The sequence below is a fragment of the Cornus florida genome, unplaced genomic scaffold, assembly GCF_030987335.1.
Source record: "Cornus florida cultivar Cherokee Brave unplaced genomic scaffold, ASM3098733v1 CherokeeBrave_3.0.0_Hap2_Chr01, whole genome shotgun sequence".
NCBI classification, from domain to species: Eukaryota; Viridiplantae; Streptophyta; class Magnoliopsida; order Cornales; family Cornaceae; genus Cornus; species Cornus florida.
This window is the reverse complement of record NW_026775571.1, coordinates 88368427-88383170: the sequence shown is the minus strand read 5'-3', so window position 1 is coordinate 88383170 and position 14744 is coordinate 88368427. Positions and strand designations below refer to the sequence as shown.

The following is a 14744-nucleotide window of genomic DNA, read 5'->3' as shown; positions in this document are numbered from 1 at the left end:
GACAAACAAACAAGTATTTGTTTGTAAGTACGTTGTGTTGAGACAGGATGATTACCAGAGAGTTTATAAAGAACTTGTGTAAATCAATATGGTAAGTTTGATTTCTAGGGAAGAATTCCCAAGATAAAGCGATAATCTAAAAGTGGGTAGATTTCGGAGCATTTTGTATTACCTTACATGTTTTGCTTTATGGAGTATTCAGGAATTTTGGGTTTTTATGGTTAAGTTGGTGGCACAGGTATGCAATAGACCTCAGGGTATATCTACACCTTTAGGCGATACTGCCATTTTATATAAGAGTGATGGGCCTGTGACACTAGATATTGGTAGACTCAGATTTCTAATCAATCTAGTGGTCCTGGACATGCACACTTATGCTGTGTTACTTGGGATGGATTGATTATCTCACTGCCATGCCCAAGTTAATTATTTTGATAGGTCTATTGTGTCCACCATACTTGGTCAGGATATGTACGTTATCGCTATGCCACATTCTAACGGGGTTACTAGCACTTCTTTGTTTTCTGTGGAAGAGGAAACGAAGGAGGAGATTTCTGTGTAATTGGATAGCATACCAATTGTACAGGACTTTCCAGATGTTTTTTAGGAGATTCTAGGGTTGCCACCTAGTCGCAAGATAGACTTTGTGATTGACTTGGCTCCAAGCACTATGCCTAGTGCTAGGGCACCATACAGGATGGCACTAGTGGAGATGCGAGAGCTAAGGGATCAGAGTCAGTAATTACTCATCTAGGGTTTTATTCGTAGGAGTGCTTCACCCTGAGGAGCACCAGTTCTGTTTGTGAAGAAAAAGGGTAGTTCGCTTCGCCTGTGTATAGATTATAGGGAGTTGAACAAGGTTACTATTCGTAACAAGTATCCTCTACCCAGGATTGATGATCTTTTTGATCAGTTGAAGGGAGCTACGTACTTCTCTAAGGTTGGTCTACTTTCTGGATATCATCAACTTCGGGTTAGGGAGCAATATGTTCCGAGGACAGCGTTTCTCACTAGATATGGTTCTTATGAGTTTCGTGTCATGCCTTTCGGACTGACTAATGCACCCACAGTCTTCATGGATTTAATGAACCAAGTCTTCAAGGCTTATTTAGATCAATTTGTTATTATCTTCATTAATGACATTTTGATTTATTCAAAGTCAGAGAACGATCTTGCTAGACATTTTTGCACAGTGTTACAGATGCTTCCTGAACACCAGTTATATGTCGAGTTCGAGAAGTGTGAATTTTGGTAGCGGGAAGTGAAATTTCTGGGTCACGTAATGTCAGAAAAGGGAATAGTTGTGGATCCAGCCAAGGTTTCAGCAGTGGTTGAGTGGGGACAGCCTACTTCACTTACCAAGGTTCGTAGTTTTCTTGGATTGGCAGGATATTATTGTAGGTTCATTCAGGGGTTCTAAGAGATAGTGGGATTACTCACTCATCTAACTAAAAAAGGGTGTACGGTTCGTGTGGGATGAACACTATCAGAAAGCTTTTGATAAGCTAAAGACTAAGCTGACTTCTGCACCGGTTCTGTCTACTCCATAGAGCAGGATAGAGTATCTTGTCTACACAGATGCTTCTTTGCAAGGTCTTAGATGTGTTTTGATGTAGGAGGAGCGACCGATTTCATATGGATCTCGGAAACTTAAGCCTCATGAGCTCAATTATCCAACACATGATTTGGGGTTGACAGCTGTGGTCTTTGCCTTACGCATTTAGAGGCATTATCTGTTGGGAGAATCCTTCAGATTGTTGTAATACCCCTAAATTTTAAAAAGATATTTCTGGAATTAAATTTATTATTTGATTGCATTGTACTTGATTATGTGTCATTTTATTGGATTATTTGTTTAATTTAATTTATATTGTGGTGCTTTAAGTGATTATTATTTAATTTGAATTATTTGTCTAATTTGAATTATTTGTTATTTAAATTAATTGTTTTATTTGAATTATTTGTATTATGTAAATTATTTGTATTATTACATCTGTTATATTATTTATTTGTGATTTTTGATTTAATGGTGATTTATCTTGTCTATCGTAACTTAGGGATATCAGTTATAACTTTGGCTTATATTTCACATATAGGTGAGCCGCCGTAAGTTAGAACTTAGATAGTTTCATGGGCCGATTAAGAGGGGAATTAGGGCTTGGTCTCTAGGACTAGGTTTGCTGGGATAAACCTATAAATATGTGCATTACCATGGCTTAGGGTTTGGAGACAGAAAAACAAGAACAATATAACAACGTTCTGTAAAACAAAGAGATAGAGAGATACAGAAATACAAAGAAAGAAACACAGAGTGGAATTAAGTGTTATACAGAGTAGCTCAAGGAGGAAGGAGCGTGGTTGTGTGGAACTACAGTTTAGGATATTAACAGAACCTTCAGAGACGGTGAATTAGAGTTTCAAATCTGAAACTCAAAGGCAAGTCTCTGTTCTACTCTTTCCCTTAAATCTGTGTTCTGTGCATGCCTAGCTAGACTCCAGGGGTTTAATGAATGCTAAAATTGAGTAATTATGTATGCTTAGTTGGACTAAAATAGAGGGTGTATGACTTTGTTTTCATATTTCTGTTTTGAATGATTCTGAAAATTCTTGATGCACAATTGATGTTTAAGTTTAATTTTTGTATGTTAAAACATCTAAAATAGTTTAGTATAGACGTATGGGACTTAGGTTGAAGCTTGGAGACTTTAACTATGGATTTTTAGGGTTTAGAGAAGCTGAACAGACGAAAAAGATGACTTCAGCACCAACTCAGCAGACTAAGTTGGCAACTCAGCCAGCTAAGTTGGACCGCGACCTAGATTTTGGTTTTAATTGCCCGGAATTAATTCTAAACCTATTTTAATTAATCTAAATGGGTTTAATGGACTTAGGAAGATCCCAGAATGCATCTTATATCTATATATGCTAAAAGGGTGGATGGTTTGGAAATTAAATAACTTATATGTTGTTTAGATCGGATGGAAGGGTAAATCTAATTGCTCAGTAGTTACGTTTTAACTATTTGAAATCATTATTTGGGTTGAACAGGGCATTTCTACTTCGTTCAAACTATTTTAAATGTTGTATAGGAGTAGCATAGACCTGTATAACTATAAGGAAACATTAATTCATAATTGGACTGAGGAATAGGGCAAGGTGAACTTATGGGAAAAGCAATGGATTGTGCACTGTTTTATTAATGAATTTATTCACTGGAACTTGGAGGTTACTTTATGTATGATTTAATACTGTTAATTATATTTAGATAGAGTTTTAAGTGTAGAGGATCACCTGAATTTAACTATGCTTGGTTTGGAATAAATTAATATTTGTTTGATATTTAACTATATCAATTTCTGGATAATTTGGAGAATGTAAATGCTTAGGTTTGTTTTAGCAGTTTACATTATTAGAATATGATTTTTAGGCCTTATAAGGAATGCCTAATGTTGATGTATATGTGTTAACTTATATTGATGCATATTTTGGGGAATGGTTGTTGAATACATAGTGCTGTTTTATTAACTATGTTATTTGGAGGATTGTATGCACCAGTATAGGATGGTGGCATACTAGGGACGGCTTAGTGTAAAACACTAAGACCTACCTATGCTAGGGACGGATTAGTTCAAATACTAAGTCAAACCTATTTGGAAATAAGTTGGATTAACAATAAAAGTTAAGTCCTTCTTATATATGTGTATATGCACCGGTATGAGATGGTGGCATATTAGGGACGGCTTAGTTCAAAACACTAAGACCTACCTATTCTAGGGATGGATTAGTTCAAGCACTAAGTCCTACCTATAGTGAAATAAGATGGATTAACTACAAAAGTTAAGTCCTACTTAAATCTATGTGTCAGGTCAATAAACCTTTTGAATGACACACCTTGAACGGACTTTATATATTTATGTTATAGCGCCATGGTATGAGCTTGAGTCTCAGGATCATGGTTAGGATGCGTATATCGCCTAGGATGGATAGCTTGATAGTAGTTGCGGTTCCCTGGTAGGTCTAGGTACTTATAACCACGTAATGTGCGATTTGCATGGTATCTCTACTCAGGCTGAGACAGTCCTATTGGACTAGTGAGCGTCCTATAGTGTTTAATATATACATATATGGACTACTCTAGATATTGTTGAGTCTAATTAGGATGTATCTGCGTATCGAATTTCTATTTGGATCGTAGTAGATCAGGACTTGCAAGTGGGCCTGACCCACTCTTTTAGTTTTCAGGTGCTTGTCAGTTCCAGGGTTAGAGCTTGGTCGTGCAGAGTAGATACAGACTTCTATTCCACCGATTACGTAGGACTGTTTACTTATTGGCTTTGGATCTTATTTCAATTATTTCACTTCACAGTTGGGATTTTTATTAGGGGTCCATTAGATGGATTCCTGAGTTGTTAATTAATTGGAGGTTTTGGAGTTGGATTTTATATTATTATTTTGAGGATTTTCATTAGAATTGTTCCAGCCATTTATTATTTGCTTATTATTATTTCAATTTATATTCTGTGTTCGATTTAAATATTAATTGTTTGATATTCCCTCGAGTTTGGGCCTGGGCCTGATCAACCCGTGTCTCGGATCCGAGGGGTATCATAATTGTTTAGTGATCACAAGAGTCTGCAGTATTTATTCACTCAGCGGGACCTGAATATGAGAAAGCGCCGATGGTTAGAGTTTGTGACAGACTATTATTTCTCTATACAGTACCATCCAGGGAAAGCGAATGTGGTGGCAGATGCACTCAGTCGCCGACCCGCTGCCAGTCTTTCTGCTTTATTCACTGCTGAGTGGAATGCTTTGAAGATGGTGGAGGAGTTTTCAGATGCTTTCATGGCTTGCATGGTAGTTACACATTATATCATTCACAAAGTTTTGAAGGCACAACTCACAGATCAGCAGTACATTGACAAAATTGTAGAGATAACTTCTAGAGCGATTCCTTTTTATTATGTTGGGATTGATGGAGGTTTGAGGTATAAGGGACGTTTAGTGGTACCTTCTACTGACAATTTAAGGACGGATGTGATGACTAAGACTCATTATTTTGAGTTCTCTGTTCATCCAGGAAGAGACAAGGGGTATCAGGCTATGAAGTGGTAGTTGTGGTGGGCAGGTTTGAAAAAGGACATTGCTATTTTTTATTTTTATTTTTTGGTATCTCGATGTAGTACTTGTTAGATGGTCAAGATTGATCATCAGAGGCCGCCAGGAGCTCAACAGCCACTACCAATACCGGAGTGGAAATGGGAGAGCATTTCTATGGATTTTGTGGAAGGATTGCTAAATTCTTGTAAGGATCACAATTCCATTTGGATCGTTGTGGATAGGTTGACTAAATCAGCTTATTTCGTGCCTATTCGCACTGAATTCACATCAGAGCAGTTGGCGAGACTTTACGTTACAGAGATTGTGAAGTTACATGGCATTCCGTTGTCTATTATATCGGACAGGGATTAGAGCTTTGTGTTAGGATTTTGGGGGAGTTTTTAGCAGGCTTTGGGTACAGAGTTACATCTTAGCACTGTTTATCATCCTTAGACTAATGGACAAACTGAGAGGATTAATCAAATCATGGAGGATATGTTTTGTTCGTGCGTTCTTGATTTCAAGGGCCATTAGGAGGATTATTTGCCACTAGTCGAATTTGCTTATAACAATAGTTTCTATAAGACTATTGGTATGGCACCATTTGAGGCATTATATGGCCGATCATTTCAATCTCTTGTTTGTTGGATGGAGGTTAGAGAAAATAGGTTCTTGGGTCCTGAGTTTATTAAGGATACTTCTGAACAGATTGCTCTTATTAGGGATTGCATGCGCACTGCCCAGAGTTGGCAGAAGAGTTATGCCAATCGTCGCACTCGTGCTTTGGATTTTTAGCTTGGAGATCAAGTTCTACTCAAAGTGTCTCCTATGAAAGGGGTAATGCGCTTTGGGAAGAAAGGGAAGTTGTCACCATGGTTTGTCGGTCCATTCAAGATTACGGATCGAGTTGGCACTGTAGTTTATCGGTTGGCACTTCAGGATAATTTGGATCGCATACACAATGTGTTCCATGTTTCCATATTGCGGAAATTTTTGTGAGATGAGGATCGGTATCAGCATATCGATGTTGAGGAGATTGAGTTGCAGCTGGATGCAGCATATTTGGAGCCACCGTGTCGTATTGTCGACCGTAGGGATCACATTCTTTGTAATAAGGGTATCCCTTTATTGTGTGTTTAGTAGAGTCACCACAATGAGGCTAGTCTACTTCGAAATGGGAGGATGTCATTCGCTCGTAGTTTACTGAAATCATGGAAGAAGGTAAGAGCGAATTCCGAGGATGAAATTCCTCTTGTTAGGGGGGAAGAATATAATACCCCTAATTTTAAAAGGATAGTCTCGGTATTTTAATTAATGATTTTGTTGCATTTTTATTGAATTATTTGTTATTTGCTTATTTGCGTATTTGCTTAATTGGTTAATTATGTATTTATTTAAATTAATTGTTTAATTGTAATTGTGTATTTATTTAAATTCATTATTTAATTGTTTGTTTAATTTAATTATTTGGTTAATTGTTGATTTAATTGACTTGTTTTATTTGTTAGCTTATATGATTTATTTGTTTTAATTCTGTGTATGCTTAGGTGGACTTAATTGGTTTATAATTTATATGTGTCGTATATAGTTTAGGTTTAGGGTTTTTTTTTTGTGAAGTTATGTTAGCCGACTTATAATTGGGTTGGAATTAGAAGTAGGTTTAATAGACGCCTATACATATATAAGTTATAAGTCTGCCAAGGGTTTTTAGAACTCTATTCACGTACTGTGAGGCAGAGAGAAATAGAAGGGGATTTGGGAGGAAAAGAGAGAGAAACATAGAGAGGCTCAAGGAGGAAGGAAAAGGTGTTGCTTGTGGGTTGAACCAAGAGGCAACAGAGGAGGAGAACAGTGAACCGAGGAGGAGAACAGTCTTGGGATTTGCCGGAACTCAGAGACGGTGGTTTAAGGTTTCAAAACTGAAACCGAAAACAAGTTTTATTCTAACTCCTTCCCTTAATCCTGTGTTCTGTGCATACTATATAGTCTCCAGGAATTAAATTAAACTTTAAAATGGATGTTTTATGCATGTTAAATTAAACTGTAAATTATTGTGGTTTTGTTTAAACTGAAACTGTTTTGTACATAAACTGTTATCAATTATGTTTTAAAGCTTGTTAACCATTTGTATTGGAATTTGAGGAGTTTTTAGAACTAGTGGGACATGAATTGAACCCTAGGAACTGTATTAGACATTATAGTAGGTTCGGTAAAGTCGTCAGAGGCGAAGAAGATGAACCAGAACGGGTAACGGCTCTCTATGAGAGAGAAAACCGACTCCATGGATTGAGGGAACCGGCTCCCAATGGTTGAGAACAAGCTCTTAACTTGTGAGAGCATGTTCTCATGCCAAACTTGATACTGGACGTGGTTTGAGGGTCTGTTTTGGGTGATTAGTAAGGACTCTAAACATTATATTATGCTATATTAGAACCCACATTGCATAATTAATGTCTTTATACTAATGGATTTAACAGTAAGGAAGTTTAAACAATCTTGTATGCTATTAACGGATAGAAAGGATTAAACTGTTTAATTTTTTCTTGGACTATTTTGGGTGAATAATAAGGACTCTAAATATTATATTATGCTATATTTGAACCCACAGAGCATAATTAATGTCTTTATGCTAATGGATTCAACAGTAGGGAAGTTTAAATAATCTGGCATGCTGTTAACATATAAAGGATATAATCGTTTAATTTTTATTCTAGTGATTGAACGGACTGTAGCATGATTTTAGACATTGTTTTGGATACACCATAGGGTCATATACATATCAGACTTTAGCTATGCTTACTCTGGATTTATAGTTGAGGATTAAATGGACATCATAAAATTTATATATTAATTTGCATGCTGTTAAGGATTGTGGAAGATTTAACTGCTAGTTTTGTTTTAGAAAATTAAATGGATTAGTATGAATGTATTTCTGGAATTTTAGTATAATGTGCTCTGTTTATATTTTTTATTATCATTATATCATGCTATGGATTTTAATTGATGAACGATTATAATTTATGTTCTGTCAATTATATAGATATGGATGATTTAAATTGTTTATCTTTACTCTAGCAATTTAAATGGAGGTTATTTGATTATAATCATATACTGGATGCATAATAGGACCTTGCATATATCTGGCTTCTATTATGATTGTTTCTGGATGCATTTGATGTTCAAACGAGTGGTGCATCATTTATGGATCATATGCATTATATGCACCGGTATGAGACAGTGACATATTAGGGATGGATTAGATCAAAACGTTATTTCCTACCTATTCATACATACGAAATGGATTAACTAAAATAGTTAAATCTTACATGGATTCATGTCTTGTCAACTAAAACAGTCGAACAACATATCGGATGTTTGTTTTATTTTTGTATTAGGAAGGATTTATATATATAATTATGGTACCGTGATATGAGCTTGAGTCTCAGAATCATGGTTAGGGTACGTATATCACCTAGGATGAGTAATGAGCTATAGTTGATGTTCCCTGGTAGGTCTAGGTATACATGTATACCGTAATGTGTGATTTATATGTCACCTTCTATTTAGGCTGAGACTACACTATAGGCTAATGAACGTCCTATAGCATGTATTTATATCTATATGGATGTATCTGCGTATCGGGTTTCTGTATGGATTGTAGTAGAATAGAACTTGTATGTGGGCCTGATCCACTCTTATTTTTCCGGTGTTCGTCAGTTCCAAGCTTAGAGCTTGATCTTGCTGAGCAGATACAGTCATTCACTTCTCCGACTGCATAGGATTTCCTTTCATATTTTAGTGTTGGGTTTTGATTCTGTATTTCACATTCATTTGGGATTGTTAGGGGTCCACTAAGTGGACTCCCGAGTTGTACGGATATTGGAAAGTTTAAATTATATTAATATATAATTTAGAGGATTTTAATATTTAGAACTCTTTTCAGCTTTACGAATTATTTCTTTAATTCATTTTGTATTCCTGCTTGTTTACATATTAATTGTCTAGTATCTCTCGGATCTGTGTTCGGAATTGATCACCCGTGGCTCTAGAATCGAAGGGTATCACAACTTTGGAACGATTGAAGAATAGATTCGAACGATAGACAGAGACCTGAAATATGCAGAGAATCTCGCACGATGGGAAAGAGAGATAAAAATATGCAGAGATGATGTTCGATCGATCGAATCGGTCTTGTGATCGATCGAACAGGGCACTAAATACCTAATTTGGAGATCAAAGTACATGCATTCCCCATCAAAGTCTTAAACAACATATATAATCCCAGATTGTATCTTGATGACGTAAGAAAAGAATATAAAATAGAAATGAGGGAGGAATAGGGTTGGAAAAACCCTATGAAGCACTAGTGTTTAACGGCTCTTGCAAGACGTTAGCCTCTTTTAGCCCGGATAAAAAATCTTGTTATGCATACCCTCCTTGACGGGGTGAGTGTAACTTTGAATCCCACCCAACAAACCATTCCATAGGGAACTTATTGGATTTGATTCAGGTGGAATTGATGAACCTTGGTTAACAAAATCTTTGGGCTTCCATGCCTTTTTAACACTTAATTTAAAAACATTTTCTTTTGAAATTTTTTTGGAAGGTAGGACATTTGATTGTTCAATTCCAAGCAAAGATTCATTTTTGTCAACTTTATTTCCAAAACATTTTTCAACAACACATACTTCTTCATGTTTGTCCATAGAATTGGGGCTTGGATTAAAAATGTTCAACTTCACCTTCATGTGGCCAAATGAAATTTTCATTATCCCTGTCCTACAACTAATGTTGGCATTAGCAGTTGCCAAGAAAGGACGGCCAAGGATAACAGGAATTTGGCTCTTGGGATTTGAAATCGGTTCCGTGTCAATGACAATGAAATCAACCGTGAAGAAGAACTTATTAATTTTGATCAAAACATCCTCAATGATACCCTAGGGCTTTTTGATGGATTGGTCGGCTAGTTGCAAAGCTACCAACGTCGGTTTCAAGTCACCTAAGCCCAATTGGACATAAACTGAATATAGAATAAGGTTCACACTCGCTCCTAAATCAAGAAGAGCCCGGTTAATGACATGATCACCAATAATGCAAGAAGTAGTAGGTGAACCGGGGTCTTTGAACTTTGGGAGGATGTTATATTACAAAATTAAGCTTACTTGCTCGGTCAAAACAACTCTTTTTGGTTGTTCTTCCTTTTAAGGGTGCAAAGATCCTTTAAAAATTTGGCATAAGCTAGAATTTGTCTAATTGCATCCAATAGAGGAAGATTGATCTTTACTTGCTTAAACACATCAATTATCTCATTTGCTTTGCTTTTTTGCTTTTCAAGAGAATTAGATCCTTCTAAAGCATCTGGAAATGGAGCCTTGGGCACAAAACCTTTTTCACAATCGTTTTGCAAATCTTTCTCAACAAAAGGTTCTGTCACATGCAATGAAGGAGGAATAAGATGTGAGATGGGACTGGTGTCAACTTTTGGTTACACCGGTTCACTCTCTTCATTTTAAACACCAATTTAGTTATCAACAATTCTTCCACTTCTCAAAGTGGTCATCACATTTACATGTTCAATTGTGTGACCTTTCAAAGGGGAATTGGTCTCCACAACAAATTCTTGCTTGGGTGGTGGATTCAAAGGCATTTTCCCTTTTTCCCTAGCATTCAAGGTACTAGCTATTTGCCTGACTTGGGTTTCTAGCTTTGCAATTGATTGGGAATGAGAATGAAGTAATTAGGTATTTGCCTCAAAAGTACCCAAAGTGGTTAAGACTTTCTCTTCAAATGCGGGACTTCTTGAATTCCCTTGAGAATATGAAGATTGATTTGGAAAGTGAGAGTTTGAAAATTGGTTTCCATTTGGTGCTTAGTAAGATGGATGGAAACCGTGGGTACCTTGGCCTTGCATTAGGGGTGGAACATATTTGCCTTGAAAACCACTTTGGGGAGGGTTTGAGCCTTCCCCTTGGCTTTTCCAAGAAAAGTTTGGATGGTTCCTCCACCTGGCATTGTAATGAGTGCCATATAGGTTATTCCCTTGGTTGGCAAATGTGGCATTCACTTGTTCATGGTGCTCACTTTGCACATATCCATGGGGACAATTGGAAGGAGAATGTAAAACACTAAAACAAGTCACGTAAGATTGATTTGAAGTATGATGAGTATGACTAGGGGAGGAAGAAACTTGGTTCACCGAATTTTTGTTGATAAAAAATTGATCAAACCTTTGAGATAAAAACTTCACTTCGGCGGCTATATCATTGGAATTGTCAACTTAATATAAGCTGACATTCTTCTTTCCACATAAGTTTCTACCATTTTTGGATGATAAAGATCGATGCGTTGAATTCTCACTCATGCTCTCATATAGACGCCATACATCATCCTCATACCTATCAAGATAAGAACCACCCATAGAAGCATCAACCATTCCTTTATAAGTATTCAACAAACTTTCAAAGAAAAATTGAACCAATTGCCATTTAGGAATGTCATGATGTGGACACTTCTTAAGCAAATCGTTCAATCGCTCCTATGTTTCATGAAACATTTCTCCATCCCCTTGAGAAAATTCTCAAAATGAAGTTCTCATTGCATTGGTGTTTGATACCGGGTAGTACTTTTTCAAGAACTCTTGTTGCATTTCTACCCAAGAAGTTATTGAAAAAGGCCTAAAGTTATTAAACTAGTATTTTGCCTTATCTTTAAGGGTGAAAGGGAAGAGTTTTAATCTTAAAACTTCTTTCGGCATATCCGTGTATTTTACGGTGGAACACATTTCAAGAAACTCATCCAAATGCTTGTAAGGTTCTTCACTTGGTAAGCCATGATAATTGGGAAGTATTTGAATTATTTGTGGTTTAATCTCATAATTGTGTACTCTAAATAGAGGTTATTGAATGCATGTGGGTGCATTATACTCATTTGGCACATAATGATCTCTTAAAGCAAGAGGAAGATTCACAACCGATGGCTCTACACGAGCACCATGATTTGCTTGAACAACAGGAGGTGGTGGAACAAAAATTGGCCGAGGCATTCCCAATGGAACTTGGCCTTGTTGTTATAGAATAAAAGGTCTTAGCATTCCTAATGGTACTTGAATATTGTCATGATGGTGATACACATTAGGGTGAAGGATGCCTTGTTGGTTGATGTGACCAAGGTCCTCCATATGGTCCACATTATGCTCCTCAATTGATGAAATGGAGTTACAAGAATTATCCCTTCCCCTAGGATTACGAACAATGGATTCAAGATTCAAATTAAGTGGGACAAGAGTGGGATTCAACGATCTACGACCATGCATGCATAATTAAAACAACAACAAGCAAGTAACAAATAGTAAATAGCAATCACTTCTCCTCCGCAACAAATCAATCAACAACAATCCTCGACACACATTGATCATATACTCCCTTGTTTTCAACAATATGCAAGAAAAATAAATTGCCTCCACGCGGGCTCGTAATTTATCTAAGAAATTAAAACTTGCCTCCACGCGGGCCGATGATTTAACTAGAGAGAGAGTTAGAAAAGCTCACAAAGGGTTCTTAAGCAACTACAAATTATTTTTCAATTTTCGCCTTGCTTTGCTTTACAATTTTATTTATTTATTTATTTTTTAACTTTTAGCTTTTTATGTTTTTGTTTAGCTTAACTTAGCTTGCTCCTTTGCTCTAGAATTTCCCTTGCTTCACTTCTCTTGACTCAATGTACCTAGCCAATCAAGAACAAACAGAATAAGTAACTAAAAATAAAATAAAATAAAAATAGGATCAAAAGAGTACTAATTCCAAATTGGTTCCAAAATACGGCGTTGCCAAACCCTGGCAACAGCGCCAAAACTTGGTGGGTGTCAATACCTAGTTGCACAAAAGTGTGTAGTGTGGCTGAGTTTGAATTTATAGAATACCACTACCACTATTAACTATTAATGTAGTTAGAGCGAGTAGGGATCGTCCCAAGGAAGCGTGTTTTAGAATCAATTGTTGGATTAGTTGGTCGAATGATCAAAAGAGGGTTTGTTGGTTGAATTATACTACAATTTAAACTAAATAAGTGCAATGTAAAACAACTAAACAAATGAGGTGTAGAGAATATGAGAGAGAGGTTTTAGGTCATAGAGTTCACCACTAAGCATTACATTCCTAGACATTCAACATTTAATGGATTAAGGGGATTATATGTTATAAATGGAAGTGTATGCCATTAATTGAATTACAAAGCATGGATGGCTAAATAAGCATACATTGTCTAACCAATCTAGTGAATAGTACAACATATCAAATTAAGCCATTGATACTTCTTTAAGCCCATAATTAATGCATACTCATTAAGATAGAGAAATATACCACTTGCATTCATAAGCATGGAACATCAAACAACAAGCATGGATTGTCCATCTATCTAAGAAAGTAAGGGAATTACATTACAACTAAGCTAATAACATGAATTTAAACTAGTTAAGCTAAAGGTGTGGCAAAATCCATCAAGAAATAAGTATAAACCATCAAATAAACTACAAGAGTAATCCATTTAAGCACCATGCCTTGACCATCACTAGATTCATAATATCAACACACAGACATGCATCAATGTCACAAAATCTAGAGATAAACACATGAACATCAATCCTAGTATACATAGACATATGGATAAAATTAAATGATCAATTGGAAGTATTAAACTACACAAATCATTGTAGAAACAAGATTTATATATATATAATGTCAAGACAAGAATTACAACATAAATCCCCATTAATTACAAAATATCAAAATCTAGGAGGCATGCTTAGGGCTATCTCTAGCCCCAAGAGAATGGTTTAGCCACTCATTGATGTTGTAATCCAACCCTCAAGGGTTATCTCTATAGTAGAGTTCATCCTTTTCCACTTGAGTTCTTGGTAGAAACCATAGATTAGTGGAAGAACTTTCCCAAAATGTGTATTGTTTCTCTTTAATCTCTAGCCTCTTGCCAAAACCTAATATCTTCCTACTAAAAATAGCCAAAACCCTTACATAGGTAGCTCAAATGTCACACCAAATGGTTAAACCTCATGATAAGGACCTCCCAATGATTGCACCACGAGCACACATTTAATTTGGCTTGAAATCAACTTTTCACACAATTTGAGGCAGTTCGATCGATCACAAGGTTGCTTGGATTGATCGAACCATAGCGGTGCACTTGTTAGATAATGACAAAGCTGAGATATTTTTAGGAAAATGACAAAAGTGATAGGTGAGGATAAGATCAAAAGAGTTCGATCGATCGAAGGATAGGTTGGATCGATCGAATAAGATATTTTCCTAAGGATAAGGACAAAAGGCTCGATCCATCATGGTATGGTTAGAACGATCACAGTATGATTGATCGGGGCTTGAGTTCGATCGATCGAAGAAGGCTTCTTCAACATTTTCCTTCCACTTTGCTCTTTTTCTTCCATTAAGCTTGAGATTACTTCTTTTAATGCTCTAATCCAGCTGAATTGACTTATTTTGGGAATAAGTGCATGAAAAGGGAAATAACATGAAATTAGATTAAAATGAGAAAATAAAATAGAATAAGGTCCAAGAACATTCAAGCTTAAAGGGTTTAAATGCGCACTTTTCAGCGCTTATCATGGATGTTAAGAC

At 36.3% G+C, this 14744-nt stretch overlaps 1 pseudogene; it reads left to right on the top strand.

Annotated features, from left to right (window-relative positions):
- The first annotated feature begins 11591 nt into the window (after positions 1-11591).
- Positions 11592-11690, top strand: LOC132283270 (small nucleolar RNA R71; annotated as a pseudogene).
- Positions 11691-14744: the final 3054 nt, after the last annotated feature.